Source organism: Acomys russatus, chromosome 8 (assembly GCF_903995435.1).
Source record: "Acomys russatus chromosome 8, mAcoRus1.1, whole genome shotgun sequence".
Lineage (NCBI taxonomy): Eukaryota > Metazoa > Chordata > Mammalia > Rodentia > Muridae > Acomys > Acomys russatus.
The window spans coordinates 21,038,606-21,055,876 of NC_067144.1; the positions used below are offsets into that span (position 1 = coordinate 21,038,606).

Below are 17,271 nucleotides of genomic sequence, written 5' to 3' on the forward strand. Positions count from 1 at the left end.
TCCTACACAGAGGGCTACAATAGACACTGCATAAAATTTTGTTATTGTCACTTTCATTTCAGAGCATAAAATTGCTTATGTGTAAAATCATCTAATGATTATGAACATTTGGGTATCGCTTTAAAAACTTGGGGTAGGAGTAGACCTTAGTGGTAGGAAACTTATTTAGCATAGATTCCGTCCATAAAAACATATTTTCTTATTTTGCCTAAAGTTAATAAATTGTGCCTGAAATATCACTCATAGTTCTGCAACATAAAGAATGCTTAGGGACCATTCTGCTTTGGTCATCCTTGAGGCAGAGCTACATGGAAGTGCCTGCTGGCGATGGTGAATCTGAGGCACTGACAATCCATTATAGCCTTTCCGTATTGCGCAGTTTCAAAGCCTAAAATTAGGTATTTCCTGGATTCCTTTGCAGCTCTCAAGGACAGGAATTAGTTCTCACCACTTCAATGTATTAGAATTTTTCCTATTAATTTTTAAAACAAGAGTTAGAATTTATTATTATTTAAATGGTGGACAATCTACATATTATTTCATCTAATTTTCAAATAATCCTGTAAGACAATGTATTATTATAATGACATTATAAATGAAGAAAATGAAGAACAGAAAAAAATGTCATTTTCTCATCAGGCAAGATTCTAAATGGATTTTCTCAATTGACATATATGTCTAAACACTAGATTACAGAGTTAGCAAAAACATTTGGGAAGGAATAATACTTATGAAAATATATTTAGTAGTGCTGAGAAGTTGGCCAAGTACATTGAAATTTAGTCATTTTGGGATCAAGCATCTTCATTTTGGATAGAGTTTCAGAAATCCCAGCGCAAAAGACAGAAGTTTTCTTATAAGAGTCAGACATGGGAAGATGAAGTCAAGAGTTCTATTTCTTCTCCAGCATAAAAAAATAAACAATTAGGGCAACACTTGGCACCAACAACTTAGTGAGGATTGGCAAATGGCTACTACTTTAAGAATAAAATTTGTAACAACACCCCCATTCTGAACACAACAGTCAGAAAAAAACCCTGCTCTTTCCAAGGAAAGAGTATCTTGCTTAGAGCCCATGGCTTGTCCAATACTAAGTATATAGATACCATGATAGACATTCAAGATAGGTAAGAATTTTTTCAAGAGAAAAAATTAGTCATAGCTCAGAAAGTCAACCTGGAAACGTATGATAATAAAATGGTGCTAAATCAAAAGAAAAACAAATCGAGCTATTGACAAAGTCACTCACTGTTATATTATTTACTGACTGGGCTAATCCAGAACAAGTTTATATTTGGTTTTGCTTGGCTTCTTTCTCTCATCATGATTAGTCTAAGAATCTTTGTTGTTGAATGTTGTCAGACAGTCATTTATTTTCAGTTTTGAGGACTATTCCATTGTCTTGGTATGTCACTATTTGTTTAATTCTTTATCCTTTGATTAATAGTTTGAATTTCCCAGTTATCTATTATCTTTTAAAGTGATTTTAACATTAAATTAATGTTTTGAACCTATCAGGTATTTACTGCTTTTAGTCTTCTTCATTTTCTGATTATTTTGAAATTTCTCTTGGCATTGTTTTCCCTTATCTTTTTCTGACATCTGGATTTTGGGGTGTTGGATTCTTTCAGGAGTGTGTGTGTGTGTGTGTGTGTGTGTGTGTGTGTGTGTGTGTGTGTGTGTTGCTTTGCATGCCCAAGTGTTGGGAATGCTGCAGACATGTGCCACCATACATGGCTTTAGGTTTCGTATACCCAAGAAAGCATTTGTTTAATCTTCATTTTGAACAGTGTTTCCATTTCTTTTAAAATTTTAGGACAATCATTTTCTTTTCAGTAGTTTAAGAATATTTTTCTAATGTCTTCCAGCTTTCAATTTCTGTGAAAAAAAATCTGCTTTATTTCTATTTCTGCTACTTGACATTTTAAAATGTCATTTCCCACCTTTGGCTAACTAGCTGGTAAAATTTCTTAATTACAATGCGCTTCATGTAATTTTCTTTATATTTTTCATGCTTGGGACTCATGATGTTTGTTGGACCTGAAGGTTTTTATTATTTATCAAGTTGGAAAATTGTTCAGCATTACTTACTCAAACTTTATCTCTATGTCCCCCATTCTTTCTCTCGGTCTAGAACTCTTATGGCGCATACATTAGGTGGCACAGAGTTTTATTCTAAACAGTAACATTTTGAGTCCATTAATGTTTTTCTTAGGCGGCATCAATTCTTTTTATTAAAAGCCCGTTCATGCATTGATCATCGCAAAGACAATATTTTTTATCTGTAAAAGCTTGATTTGGATGTTTTTCTAATTTATGTTTCTTTTTGACATCCCTCTGCTGTATATTTAAATAGCAGTTCACTAACTCCAGCCTATCTGTAATTTCTATGTCAGTTTCTATTAATTAATATTTTCTCCTCTTCATAGGTTCTAGACATTACTACATGTCATTCTTTAAAATTTTTTTTGATATTTTTTTAAGGATTTTTTAGGACACAGTAACATTTTTAAGTGGATATTTTTACTTTTATTTTAAAAGAATTATATATCTCCATTAACTTGTCTAAAGTGTTGAGACCTACGCATGGGCAAGTGAAGTGAGTGACAACCATGTTAGGGACAGTGATTATATGACCCAGCCACTATAAAGAGAACCTGGATTAGTTGTAAATGTACATTGCAAGTTCTAAGGGAAGTAATGAAAAAAACAAAAATCACAGTATAATTAAACCATCAACATAAAAGAGAATGAAAGAGAAAATGACTGATTCTTTTATTACCCTAGGTGCCTCCCAACTCTTAAGTCATACAGCCTAGAGAAAGAGGCTATCTCCTTTAGCATAGGAGACAAAATTAAGTCACCACCTTTCCTCCAACTTCCAATACAGAGGCAAAAGCAAGTCTCCATCCCTGGTGACAAATGCTAGAAGAGGGCTTTGCTTAGAGTCTGGTGCCATGCTTGCTGTTATGTGATTCAGTTTGTGGACCTGTAGGCAAACTAAAGCTCACCAACCCAGCTTCTGGACAACCATGAACGATCCAGTGAAGCATGTTGGGACAGACTTGGATTTTGCTCCATCATTTCCAGCCTTGGAGTAATCCCAGGACACAGCTAACTTTTTCCTGAGGCTGAAAGCCCATGTAGAATTTAAAGAAAATACAAGATTTGGGTCTGAATTAATTTTATGGCCTCTGTACTTGACATAACATTTACATGTGACACAGATTACTACACCTAAAATTAAGTAATCAACAACACAGTTTGGCCCAATGAAGTGAAGATTATAGATGGAACAAACATCTAAGATGACTAAAATTTACAAGATGTACTATATAATTTCCCTTGTATTCATAGTTATTTGCATTTGATGAACTGTCTTATATTTAAATGGCTAGAAATAGAGCTTTCAATGACGTTGCTATTGTACTCTTTTTAGTCCTAAAATATTAATTAATTTTAAAAATCTCAGCTAATTATATCATAGAATATTTTACATATTAATTAAATCAAGAAACATTAGTTCTTAAAGTATAAGACATCATAAATATTATTTATTTGACATTGATATCTTTTGAATAATTTGGATAATAATAATAAACCAAAATATTTCTAACTATAGTAAATGGAGTTAAAGCTTAGTTGAAGGGATAGACTTTTGTTTTACACAAACTATACTGAATAATGAAAATATGTATTTATTCATAAAGACAATGCAAAAACTCAAATCTTTCAAACATTTTGAAAGCAAACAGTCACAACAAGATTGTATGATCAATAAAAGGCATTGTTTTTATTTGGAATTTCATTAAAATCAAGATTAGCAGGAGTTTCCTTCTTAATGGCCCTTCACAGCTATTCCTCTCTCCTGAAGGCTGCTCTCCCACCAGCTACTCCTCTCTCCTGAAGGCTGCTCTCCCACCAGCTACTCCTCTCTCCTGAAGACTGCTCTCCCACCAGCTGCTCCTCTCTCCTGAAGACTGCTCTCCCACCAGCTATTCCTCTCTCCTGAAGGCTGCTCTCCCACCAGCTATTCCTCTCTCCTGAAGGCTGCTCTCCCACCAGCTACTCCTCTCTCCTGAAGGCTGCTCTCCTGCCCACTATTCAGCCTCATGTGCATCAGATCCTAGGGATGAGCTTCCTAGCTATGAGGGGCCTTGTAGTACTTTATAAATACTACGTGGTTCCACATGCATAAAATCTGATGCTTGACCGAAAGGAGGAACTGTGGTCAATGGCTTGTGATAAGCTGCATCTGGCTGAGAATGGAAATTCCTGAAAGGGGTCTGCATCTGTAGAGACCTAGACTTTCAGCACTGTGGACAGATTGGAATGTTGCAGGTCCAAAGGCTAATTACTTCATCGTAGGCTAAGTTCTGGTCCTCCTTGGCCCCTGTCTGAACTAGTATCTTGTGACAATAGATAAAAGCCTTTTAGAACCAATTGACTTAGCATCAATTAGATCTACTAATCCAAAAGCTAAGATTGTCATCAGATAGCACACTGCACCTTTAGAAAAGCGTCCCTCATCTCCATGCCCCTGCCTCTCTGCTGTACTCAATAATGTATGTACCTGCCTTGACTTTTGACTTTCTCTGTTCTGTAAAACTATAAGATCACCATGAAACTGCTTTCACATTTGAACATGGAATTTAGGGTAACCTAAATCTCTGTTTCCTAGGCCATAGTCACTCAAAATGGCTCCAGAATAAATTATCTTATTCCCTTAAAGAGAAAGAAAGAAAACAAACAAACAAATAGCAACAACAAAAAGAGGGGGGTAGGGAGAGGGAAAGGAAGGAAGGAGGGAAGAAAAGATGGCTGGATAGGTAAAGAAATATTTCAGATGCAGAGACACACAGCCAAAAAATAGGCAGAGCTCTGGGAGTTTTATGTAAGAGTTGGGGAAAAAGAGTTGGGAGAAGGATTGAGGGATCTGGAGGGGCCAAAGACACCACAAAAGACCTACAGAGTAAACTAACCTGGGTCTACAGGGATTCACAGAGAATAAACCACCAACCAAAGAGCATGCATGGCAGGACTTAGGCCTCCTACACATATGTAGCAGATGTGCAGCTTGGTCATCATGTGGGTCCCCTAAAAATTGTAGTGGGAGCATCTCTAACTCTGTTGCCTGCCTTGAATCCCTTTCTCCTAGCTGGTCTGCCTTGTTTGGCCTCAGTGGGAGAGGATGCAGTTAGTTCTGCTGCAACTTGATGTGCCAGGATGGGTTGGCACCCATGGGTACCCTTTGAGGAGAAAGGGAGGGTAAAGGAGGGTAAGAGAAGTGTGAAGGTGAGACTGGGAGGAGAGGAGGGAGGGGGATGTGGTCACGATGTAAAGTGAATAAATAATGAAAAAATATATTAAAAAGAAAGAAATGCTTCATTCTTTAACAGAGAAACTTAACCAAGATATGGAAACAATTACAAAAAGAAATAGATATTTTAGAGCTGAATAAAACTGAGAAAAAACAGTGTTGTAGAAAGTATCAAGATCAGGGTAGATCAAATAGAAAAAAATTAATACATTTGAAGACGGGCTATTTGAAACTACATAATTGGAGGAGAAAACTTATGAGACAAAATAGACAGTGCAAATAATCAGATGGTTGGGGTTTGAGAATCAGTTGAATATGCCAAAGGGTTAGAAAGAATATATACAAAGAAAAGCAACACAGTTTAAATCTAGAGAAAGATGCAAATATCTTGTTACAGGATGTTCAAGCGTGTCTTTGAATCAACTCTAACCCAAGACATCTTATAACCAAGCTCCCACAAGTGAGAGAGAAAAAGAAAGCTAAGCATGGTGGCTCACACCTGTAATCTTAGCATTTAGGATGCAGAGGCAGGGGTCCATGTTTAAGTTCTGTTGAGCTATATGGCAAGATGCTGCCTCAACACACACACACACACACACACACACGCATGCACGCATGTACACGCATGCACACTCACACACACATGTGCACACACGTGTGTGCACGCACACACACACACACACAGAATTTCAAGACCTAATTAACATATGGTAGTGTACCAATTCACTTGACCATGAACTTTTCAGCAGAAATATTAAAGACCAGGAAAGGGTGGTGCAAGATTTTCATAATACTGAAGTAGTAAAAACAAAACAATCCTATTGACTAAAAATAGCAAAGCTATCCTTTAGAAATGAAGGAAAGATAAAGACATTTCAAGGCAAACAAAGGCTGAGAGAATATATCTCCATTAGATCTACTCCACTAAAAATGCTTAATGGAACTCCTCAGGCTAAAAGGGACGGTAACAAATAAGAATAAAACATAGGAATGAATAAACAGTGATATGAATAATTATACAGACATACTCAGAATTGTTTAGATTATGAGTTTAGAATCTAAGTCACTCTTATCTTCAGTATGAAAACTAAAATATAAAATAAGAGTTCCTACTTTAGTATGTTAAGTGATAGACAATATAGGAAGATGTAAAAATGGCTCATCAGAAATCCAAGATGAGGAAAGGAATGGAGCACAAATGTAGAATGTACTTAATATTTGTTGCATTGTTTCGTGTGTATTTCTGTATTTATATTTCTTTTTGCTATTGCTATAGTTTGAAAATTGTTTTCTGTAACCAAAATGAAAATAAATAATAGATAAACCCAACATAAGCAAGGAGCCAAAACACCCTGCTAGAGCAGACTATTTACAACGACCGACGACTATGAGAGGGAAAAGGAAATTACAACAAAACAAGAAAGTAAGTTTTGTCATGGCTGTAGTGAGACTTTACTAATCAATAATTTGAATATAAATAGATTAAATGATTAAAAATCCAACTATTAGAAGTGTTTAGAAAGGAAGTTGGGAGAGGAAGAAGAAAGAGTTAGAAAAAATAATGGGGGGGTCTCAGTATTATCAAAGTGTGTTATGTGCCTATATCAATATTTCACAGTGGAACATATTATTTTTTATAATTACTATGTATCAATAAAATAATAAAAATTATTAATAAAATAAAAGAAATAAAATAAATAAATAAAATAAAAATAAATATAATAATAAAATAAAATAAAAAATAAAAAAATAAAAATATTCAACTGTATGTTGATTATTAGGTACACATTTCACTTTCAAGGATACATATGGACTAGAGGTGAAAGAATAAATAAGATACTACATACAGATGAAATTCAGTAGGAATTAGCAGAAATACTTACATCAGAAAACATAAACGTTAAGTCAAAATTAAGTAAAGCCAGACACACTGAGCATGATGGTGAATAATTAGAGTCTGCCTATTACTAAAAGGTACATAACATCCAAAGCAACTTATTGATTTAATGTGATACCTATTGGAAAACTCCATTTCCCATAGAGTTAGGAAATAAGAAGTTCACATAGAACCACAAAACATTCCCTGGCTGTTAAGGTTGTTTTGAGATAAAAGGACAAAGAGGTAGGTGTTACACTATCTGACTTCAATACACATTACAAGTTTGTAGTAGTCTACACAGCATGGCAATGATTTAAAAACAGACTCAGACCAATGAAACACAATGGAATGCCTACAAGTAAAACTATCTACTGCCAAGTGAATTTTGACAAAGATGCTAAGAACAGACACTTGCAGAAAGGATAGTCTTTCCAGTATTCAGTGCTGAGAAAGTTGGATGGACACATGAAGCATCATGGGATTAGATTCCCATCTTCTCTTTTTGTTCTAGCTTTAGCCAGAGCTGTTTCATGTTCTTTCCACATTTCTATTGCTGCCCCTTATTTTTATTTCCTCTATCACCCTAATACTAATTGTCTCGCTCTGTTAATTTCCATTCCACTAGTGCCCTTAGTAACTAGTATCTTAGAGCACACATTTCTACCCCTGTTATCTTACTTACCTAATACTAATCATGCTGAGGGTGATTGCTTTTTAATCAACTATTACTGTATTTTCATAGTGGGCCCATCTCTCAGATATGATTGCTTTAGCAGATAGCATTCCACTCTCATAGCTGTATTGGGAATTGAGCCTCATTCCTTAGGCCCATGGCTTAGGGTCTATACTAAGAAGCACCTCTAATCCAGTACTGAAAGCTGATACCTCAAAGTCTATTACAAATTAATCTCACTGGACCATTGCGAACAGTTCCACTAAAGGAATATGAGTGATTAAGAACCAATGTCCTAGCCCCAGATGTGCAAGATAAAGAATTCAAACAATGCTTGTAAGTGTGTTGAAAGAAATCGAACAGGACATAAACTCCTGGACAAATTCAAAGACGACTCAAGCAATTATGTATGCTGAATGAAATAAGTATCTCAGGAAATGAAGTCAGAATTCAACAAAGAGGTAGAAATGCTGAAAAATAATCAAACTGAAAGACTGGAAAAGAAAAGCACAGTAAGTCAAACAACAAGTTGAGCAGAGATCCTCACCAGTAGAATAGAAGAGAGAATAGGACAGTTTGTAAATAAGGCAGAAGGATTAAAATGTTCAGACAATTACAAGTGCAAATCAATAAGAAATTGTGGTCAGAATGTATGATATCTTAGTCAGGGTTCCTATTGCTGCAATGAAACACCATGACCAAAAGGCAAGTTGGGGAAGTGCATATTTACTGGGCTTATACTTCCATACTGTAGTCCTTCCCTGAAAGAAGCCAGGGCAGGAACCTAGAAGCAGGTACTGATGCAGAGGCCACATAAGGGTGCTGCTTACTGGCTTGCTTCCATGGCTTTGCTCAGGAGTCTTTTGATAGAGCTCAGGACTACCAGCCTAGGAATAGAACCAGTCACTGGTGAGCTGGATCTTCCCCAACAAATCACTAATTAAGAAAGTGCCTTACAATTGAATCTTATGGAGGCATTTCTCAATAGAGGGTCCTTCCTTTCAGATGACTCCAGCTTATGTGTCAACTTGACATAAAACCATCCAAGACACCATGGGACACCATTAACCAAATCTATGAAAAATAAGTCTATATTTTTATAGCTAAGATAGAAATAAGAATTTTATATTACACGAATAGAAATATACTCAATAAAATCATGGCATAATAGTTCCCAAACCTAGGTGGGGGGCGGGGTTGAGGTCACTACCCTACTATAGGAGGCATTTAGAATGGGAAACAGAAAACAATTCATATTACAGTTAAAATACCCAAATGTATAGAACAAATACTCTATATTGAAATATTTGAGAGAGAAGCGTCAAACACATAGAAAGGTAAAACTACCAAAATAAGAGCGGATTGTTTTCAGCAGAAAGTCTAATAGCCAGGAAGGTACGGCACAGTGTGTGTTAAGCTTTGCAGTGCAGTGACTGCCGCCCATATATCTACCTCAAACAAAGTTGTCCATGACAAAGACAAGCTAAAGGTAGCCATGGCCACTAGGCGAGCAGCATGGGAGACACTGCAGTGAATCCTCCACACCGAAGAGGGAAGAAACACGTCTGTGAGGCCACAGGACAGAACAGCCACTCTAGAACAGTAGACAAGCAAGTGAGAAGCAGGAAACGGAAACATCAAAAAGGCAAATATGAATATATGCTGTCAAAAATCAACCGATTTTAACAGTTTTAATCTCTCTTTGAAAGGACATACTGGCAGATTGAACTAAAAACAAGAGCCTCCTCTTTGATGTCTGCAAGAAACATAGCTCACTACAAAGAAAATAAAGCCTTAAAGGATGAAAAAATAATTGTCAAGCTAATGGAAACAGAAATCTAGCAAATGTAGCAATCCCAATTTCTAACAAAATGGCTTCAAATCAACATAAATTACAATAATAAATACAGAGAGCTACTACGTATTACAGTTCTGAACATACATTCACTGAATGTTGGCACACAATTTCATAAAAGTACTACTGGGTATATAGGCAGCAATTGACTTAAGAACAGTAATGTTGGATAATTGTATACCACACTTTCACCAAATGCACAGGTTACCCAAACCAAAGCAAATGAACAAAGAAACATAAGAGATCAATAGCATTTAGCGTAAATGGACTTATCGGGCATTAGCAGAACATCCATCCACACCTTGCAGACTATGCATTCTTGTCAGCAGCCCATGGGGTATTTTTTCTCAAATAGACTACATTGTAATGCACAAAGCAAGTCTTAGCAAATACAATAAAATTGAAATAATCTCTCATATACTATCTGACAAATAAACTAAAGCTGGAAGTTAACGGCCAGATAAGCTATAGACCATATCTGAAGCTGAAGGGGTCGAGCCACTATAAAATGATGACTAGACTATCAATGCAATCATGAAGGAAATTTAAAACTTCCTGGAGTTGAATTAAAATAAAAACAGAGTATACTAAAACTTGGGGAATACAATCAACATGGCTCTAGTGTGTTTTATAACTATAAATGCCCATATTAAAAAGAAAGAGCTGGGCTTGGTGGTGCACGCCTTTAGTTCCAGGACTTGAGAGGCAGAAGCCAGCCTGGTTTACAAAGCGAGTTCCAGAACAGCCAGGACTGTTACACAGAGAAACCCTGTCAAAAAACAAAACAAAACAAAACAAAACCAACAACAACAAAGAAAGAAATAAACACATAAACAAAAACCCGAAACACCAAAAAAAAAAAAAAAAAAAGGAAAAAAAATCCAGAGGTGTCCTAAATAAATAACTGAGTGATGCCCTACAGGGCTGTAGATCATCAAAGCAGTAGATGGGAGAACTGAAGATCTGGACCAAATTTTGTGAGAGGAACTGAAAAAACAAAAACAAAATTTAAAAAATCAATGAAATAAGGAGTTTGCTCTTCAAAATGATAAATAAGGCTGGCAGAGGCTGAGGCTGTAGAGATGGCAGTTAAGAGCACTGGCTGCTCTTCCAGAGGACCATGGTTCAAGGTTCAATTTCCAACACCCACATGGCCTTCTGTAACTCCAGTTCCAGGGGATCTGACATCAGATACCAATGAAATGCACAGGATCATTACAGAATACTTGAAAACTCCATTTTAAAATAAGCTAGATAATTTTTTATACCTATATGATTAAAAATAGGATGATATAAACAACCAAGCAGATCTGTAATAAGCAACATGATTTAGAGGAGATAATTTAACACTCTACTTCTCTTAAGTGTAACTATTTTTTATAATAAACTGCTTACAGTAAAGCATTGGTCTAGACTAGAATAAGACAATAAAAAAGGTCTTCAGAAGCCTCAGAAACCTACAGAATGTGGCATTTAAAGCTGTTTTCTTATTCTAAAGATTCTTTGACAACAAGATAGGTTAAGTCCCAGCAATATCCAGCCTACCTCAAAGAAGACGATAATATCAAAGAACCTCCTTATGGAGATGGCTTCAAATGTGCCAAAGCAGCCAATGGGAAAAATGTCCTGATTTTTGCCATAGACAGAATTCTGCCTAAAAATGGGCAAGTTGGATGCAGGCAGAGTCGACAGGCAAACTCTGCCAAGACAAGCAAGCAAGTCCTCAACAGTTCCTGCCTCTCAAATATGTTTGTCAGTTATATTGGGCCAGAAGGCTGAAGATGATGCTCCAGGGTTCGGGGAGTAAACTGTCTCTGTCATTTTTTCATTTTGGAAGCTGCGAACCTGCACTCCTGTTTCACTCAGGTAGTTAAGGTTTTATTCCTTCTCAAGTCTCTGATGGGGTTGAAGACCAGATAGTTTCCTCTTACAATTAAGCTTACTTGGTTAGGGTTTAAGGTGTTTTTTGATATAGATAGATGTTTTAAGTTAATAGAGATGAGATATGATAGATACGGATTTTCATTCAGAATTTTAGACTCAACAAGATAGGAGAGATATTTACTTCAAGTTTGCAAAATACAAAAAGTCAAATTACTCTGAATGTAACAGTTATATAATTCCTGATTGTTTCATGGTTCTTCCTGCTATATGTAGTTTATTTTATTTATCTGTAATAATATAAATGTATATGTAAAAAAAGAAATCTAATAATAAAAAAAGAAATGTAAAGAAGACAGTTAAAAAACTCAAATAAATTAAAAGTTTAAACAGATGGTTGCTTTTAAAATGTAACACTTTAATCAATCACATTCAAACAAAATAAAATTCAAGTGATATTTGCATAGTATATATCAATGTCTTTGCAACTGGCTTTCTCACTGTCGTCTAAAGACCAGACGTGCAAGCAGTACAAATTTTCATGCTGGTTCACAGAGCTTCAGTCAAATTTATTTCTTTGAAGAACTTGGACTTAAGGCTTGAAATTCTAAGCTATCATGGCTCCTTTGATTCTCATGACAGGGTGGGGGTAGGGCGCAAATAACCTTGCCTACCTATGGCTTAGGTGTGGTACCCCTTTGGATGTTGGGGAATTAACCCATGGCTCACACCATTGTAAAGATGCTGGTCAAACATCCCCTTGACAGGAAGGCCCGGTGGCACTCAAGGGAAGGATAGCAGGCTACCAAGAAGAGATTTGATACCCTATGATCATATACAGGGGGAAGAGGTCCCCCTCAGTCACAGTCATAGGGGAGGGGAGTAAAGGGAAAATGGGAGGGAGGGAGGAATGGGAGGGTAGAAGGGATGGGATAACCATTGAGATGTAATATGAATGAATAAATAAATAAATAAATAAATAAAATTTAAAAGATACTGGTCAAAAGCTTCAGCAATACTATTCTTCAAACTAGATGGTCTACTTCCAAGTGGCAGGAATTGTTTTAAGTTGAGCCTGTACACCATTGGAGCTGCTAGATATGGGCTTGATGTGCTCAGAATAGAGAGCTCATGTTTGACGAAGACAATGAGCCTAGGACTTAGTTTTCAATGCCAGTAAATTCTGACATCAGCTAATCAAAAGAGATCTTGAATTCTTGGAAATATTGGCTCATCTTTAATCAACTTTAGAAAACTGTATCTAGAAACGGTCTGCCTTTGGAAGTCATAAGTCATGCTGTCAGTGACACATTACTAAGATGCCAATTCAAACTGAGGAGTAAATAATAAAATCTTAAGTCATTTTCATAGTCGAATGAAAAACATAAACGAATTATGCCCCACTGCCAACAGCAGCAACCCTGGTCTTCTGAGAGGGAGGAAAATCTCATAAGAGCAGTTGAATAATTAATTTTCAGAACCACCAAATGTATGAAAAAGTGAAATTATGTTTTCTTTCTTTTTACTAATTTTGTGTGTATGAATCATGGTTGTGTATGTGTATGTGTGCTTATGTGTGTGTATATTCATATGTGAGTATGCCATAGTGTGTGTGTAGAAGCCAGACAACAAACTTGAGTGTAGGTTTTCACTTAAACTTTTACGCACCAAACACAAAGCACCCAATTTTATAAATGAAACATTATGAGATTTAAAATACTATATTGACCCTAACAAACTGGTAGTGGGTGATTTCAATACCCCACCACGAACAACAAACAGGTCATCCAGGCAAAAACTAAATAGAGAAACTCTGAGGTTAAATAATATCATAAGTCAAAATGACCGAGCAGACATATATAGAACACTCCACTCAAATACCAAAGAACACACTTCCTTCTCGGCAGCTTATGGATTTTTTTTCAAAATGGACCACCTATTGGTATACAAAGAAAATCTCAACCAATATAGAAAACTTGAAGTAACGCCCTGCATCCTATGTTACCATGACATACTAAATAAAGCTGGTTCTCAATAACAATGGAAATAGTAGAAAGGACACAAACTCATGGAAGCTGAACAACTCACTGTTGAACGAAAATGGGGTCCAGGCAGAAATCAAGAAAAAAATTAGACTTGGATGAAGATGAAAACAGCACATATCCAAATCCACAGGACAATGAAGGCAGGTTTAAGAGGAAAGCTCATAGCATTAAATACCTACTACCTACATAAACAAGCAAACAAACCCCCAAAGTGGAGTGACCTCATACTAATAACATAATTATACACTTGGAAGGTTTAGGAAAAATAGGAAGAAACAATAACATAAAAGTGTAGATGAGAAGCAGTAATCAGTCTCAGGGCCAAAATTAATGAAATATGAAAAGTCAATGAATCAAAGAGTTGGTTCTTTGAGAAAATTTACAGTATTGACAAATGTTTAGAAAAATTAATTAAAAGAAAGGTGATTCACATTATAAATTTAAAGATAAAAAGGGAAACAGTATAATAAGTGCCTAGGAAATTCAGAGAATTCTAAGGACATACTTTAAAAATCTGTATTTACCAAACTGGAAGGCCTAAAGGAAATAGATGATAAAATCTACTGAAGCTAAGTCAACAGGAAGTAAATAATTTAAACAGACCTGTAACCTCCAATTGACAGAGAGAGGCAAAATTGAAAATCCCCTAACAAAACAAAAGCTCAAGGCCAGATAGAGTTAGTGTAGAATTCAACCAGACCTTCAAAGCGTCATGGATTTTAAATTCTACCAGTTAGCAGCAATGATCTTAGTCTCTGCTAGAAGAAGGAGGAGGAGGAGGAGGAGGAGGAAGAGGAGAGGGAGAAGAAGGAGGAGGAGGAAGAGAAGGAGAAAGATTAGGAATAATAAGAACACTCTTAAAGAGCTGGGGAAAAGGTAATGTAAAACAGCCTTTTACACTTGAATGGCACAAAGCAACTAGTTTATCTATTTAACCACAACCTTGGTTGGATTTCACACCAAAGCTTTGCATCAGAGTAAAGGAAACTATAATGTAGGTTATTTAATGAAGTTTCTTTCAAAAGGCAAAACCAAAAGTGTCATACTAGAATAAGCAGATGCAAGTGCTGAAAGAAGTGCAAAGGTCTGTCTAAGAGTCTTTACCTCAGTGTGAGATTTAATGCATGAGCCTGTGACCACTACAAAAAGCCAAGCACCTGGAATCAAACTATCTCTGAAACCAATCTTTCTTCCTTTGAATTTCTCATGTAATCAGCTTCTACAACCCAAGCTGATGGATAGCTGCAATCTTACATTATGTGCTTGTCCGTGCCCTGGACCAGAATAATGCATGTGGCTTATGATAATTAATCGTTTGCTTAAAGCAACAAAAGCTGGCTGAAGGCAGTCATATAAAATGAATATCCACCATAAGTGATGCGAGGAACATAAAGATATTGTTTGATAAACAGTGATGCTTGTCCTATTGTTTATTATCTTGGTCAGCTAGTGTCTGTGACCTAATTCTTTGTAAAATTCTGTAACAGGTATCTGTAAAATCTCCCTCACTCCTTCCCTATGCGGTGCTTTCTGTGTGGCCCAATAAGCAAGAGAGAAAAGCCTTCGTTAGAGATAGGCAGACAGACATAGAAACAAGCAGACACAGATATAGCAGATAAACACACACAGGCACACAGAGGAGACAGAGACACGGGGACAGATCCAGACTCATAAAACAGACAAGAGGATGGAAAACACAAGGAGAGTGAAGTAGGGGGTTCAAGTCTGGGCTTACTCTTGGAGCCAAGGGCAAGTGTGTTCACCTCTGTCATTAATGCGATAGCGACATATTATGGGCTAATTTATTATTAATGTGTTCAATTTGACTGCATAATGGTACTAAGCAAGAGTTTATCTCATAATTCAGACAAAGTGAAGAGGTCAGGATATTTTTTATTTAATATTTTAAATTGTTTCTATCTTGATTTTAAATAGGATCTTTAACACAGCTATACCCCCCCCCCCACATGCATGCACACATGCACGTATGTAGCCAGATTACAATGATTCTTTTAAAAAGGTCTGCAATCCCTGGCGGACTTAAGTCTAGGTTCATAGAGCAGGAAAGTTACTACGGTGGCAGGATCACATTCCCCACTATTCTTTTCTTTTCTTTTCTTTTTTTTTTTTCTTTGCTTGTTCTTACCTACAGCCAGGGCTTCCTAATATAGTTTAAACTGGCTTCAAACTAAGCATTTGAGGATGACTTTGAAATTATAATTCTTTTGCCTCCACCACCTGAGCATTAGGATTACAGAGCTCATCACATCCCTTGGTTTATATGGTGCTTGAGGCAGAACCAGGTCTTCATGCGTGATTGGCAAGCACTCTGCTAACCGAGCCACGTCCCCAGCCCCTCTTTCCTCCTGCCATATTTCTTACGGTATACTCACCACCAACATTCTAAGCTTTTAACTTGGGCTTTCAGAGCTGCTGTGGTGTGTGGACTCTCAGCACCTGCCCAGATTCCCATCCACCTTTCTGGCCCCTCTATAGACCACTTCTCATCAGAAACCTAGGACCATTTTATAAACCTCATCCCAAGTTGTGCTACTAGGGGAGGGAAAGGGCGACTGGGTGAAGGACTGATGAAGGAACCTCCCTAATAGCAGTGCTCATGACAGGCCCCTGAGACTATGCATGCAATATTCTTCTTCCCTTCTCCTGGGAATGAACTACTGCTCATCTGTCAAGGTAGCTCAAACATTGGGTTGGGGATGGATCTCAGATTACCTTAACGAAGGCTGAGCAGACCAGGGAAACATGCTCAAGTGGCAGAGAATAAAAGGCAAGTACTATTACGAAATGTATTTAGAAAGCTTGTTCATGCTTAGTGCCCAAAGTGGCGGTGAGTTTTTAGTTCTGCCATGTGAGAGCAAGAGTCAGTTACTCACGAGGTACAAACCGAGGTAAGTGGACCAGCAGAGTAGACTGATTTTGAGTAAAATGTAATTTATGCAATGTGATCAAGCTCATGAAGCCCTCTAAAGTTCTTTTTTTTAAATTGCTAATTAATATAGAATATACATCCACATTTATTTCATAATGTTAGCCAAAGACAGAATATGGAGTAGAATCTTCTTACTACTGGTAGACTAGCACAGAAGAGGGCTAAAGATCCCGGGCTCAAAGGCCACGTAGAACTGTGCAAGCTGATACCCTCACATCACATGTAGCTCCATTACACGACGCTCCCCCTCTTCTGTTTGAGTAATTCTCTGATATGCTGCTGTAACAGCTACAGAATTTCCTTCTCTTCAGGAATCAACTCTTATGAAAATATTCATCAATGGTCTGAGTCTGAAACAACGAAGCTCATGTGATATTCCCTATCTCACACATACCAGATTTTAAAACACCAGGAAAGACTTGGGTTAGCAGAAATTTGTATTTTGAGATGTTTCACAAACAACATTGAAGTCCAAATGTTGGCAGGTCACATTTTGCGAAACAATGTTATAAACCCTTTGTGAGTAACAACTAGCCCCCAGGTCTTTATCCAGGTCAATTCACAAGAAGCACCATCTGTAGCACATTTCAGTTTCCCACTAAAGAGAAGCCATGTAGTCATTAAATTAGCTTCACATATGCTAGGCATATAGATATAGATGTGACTTC

At 36.9% G+C, this 17,271-nt stretch overlaps 1 protein-coding gene across 1 annotated transcript in view; it reads right to left on the minus strand.

Moving 5' to 3' along the window:
- Stxbp5l (syntaxin binding protein 5L) overlaps positions 1–17,271 on the minus strand; it is a 239,059-nt gene that overhangs the window by 18,515 nt on the left and 203,273 nt on the right. The gene's annotated exons all lie outside the window — the stretch shown is intronic.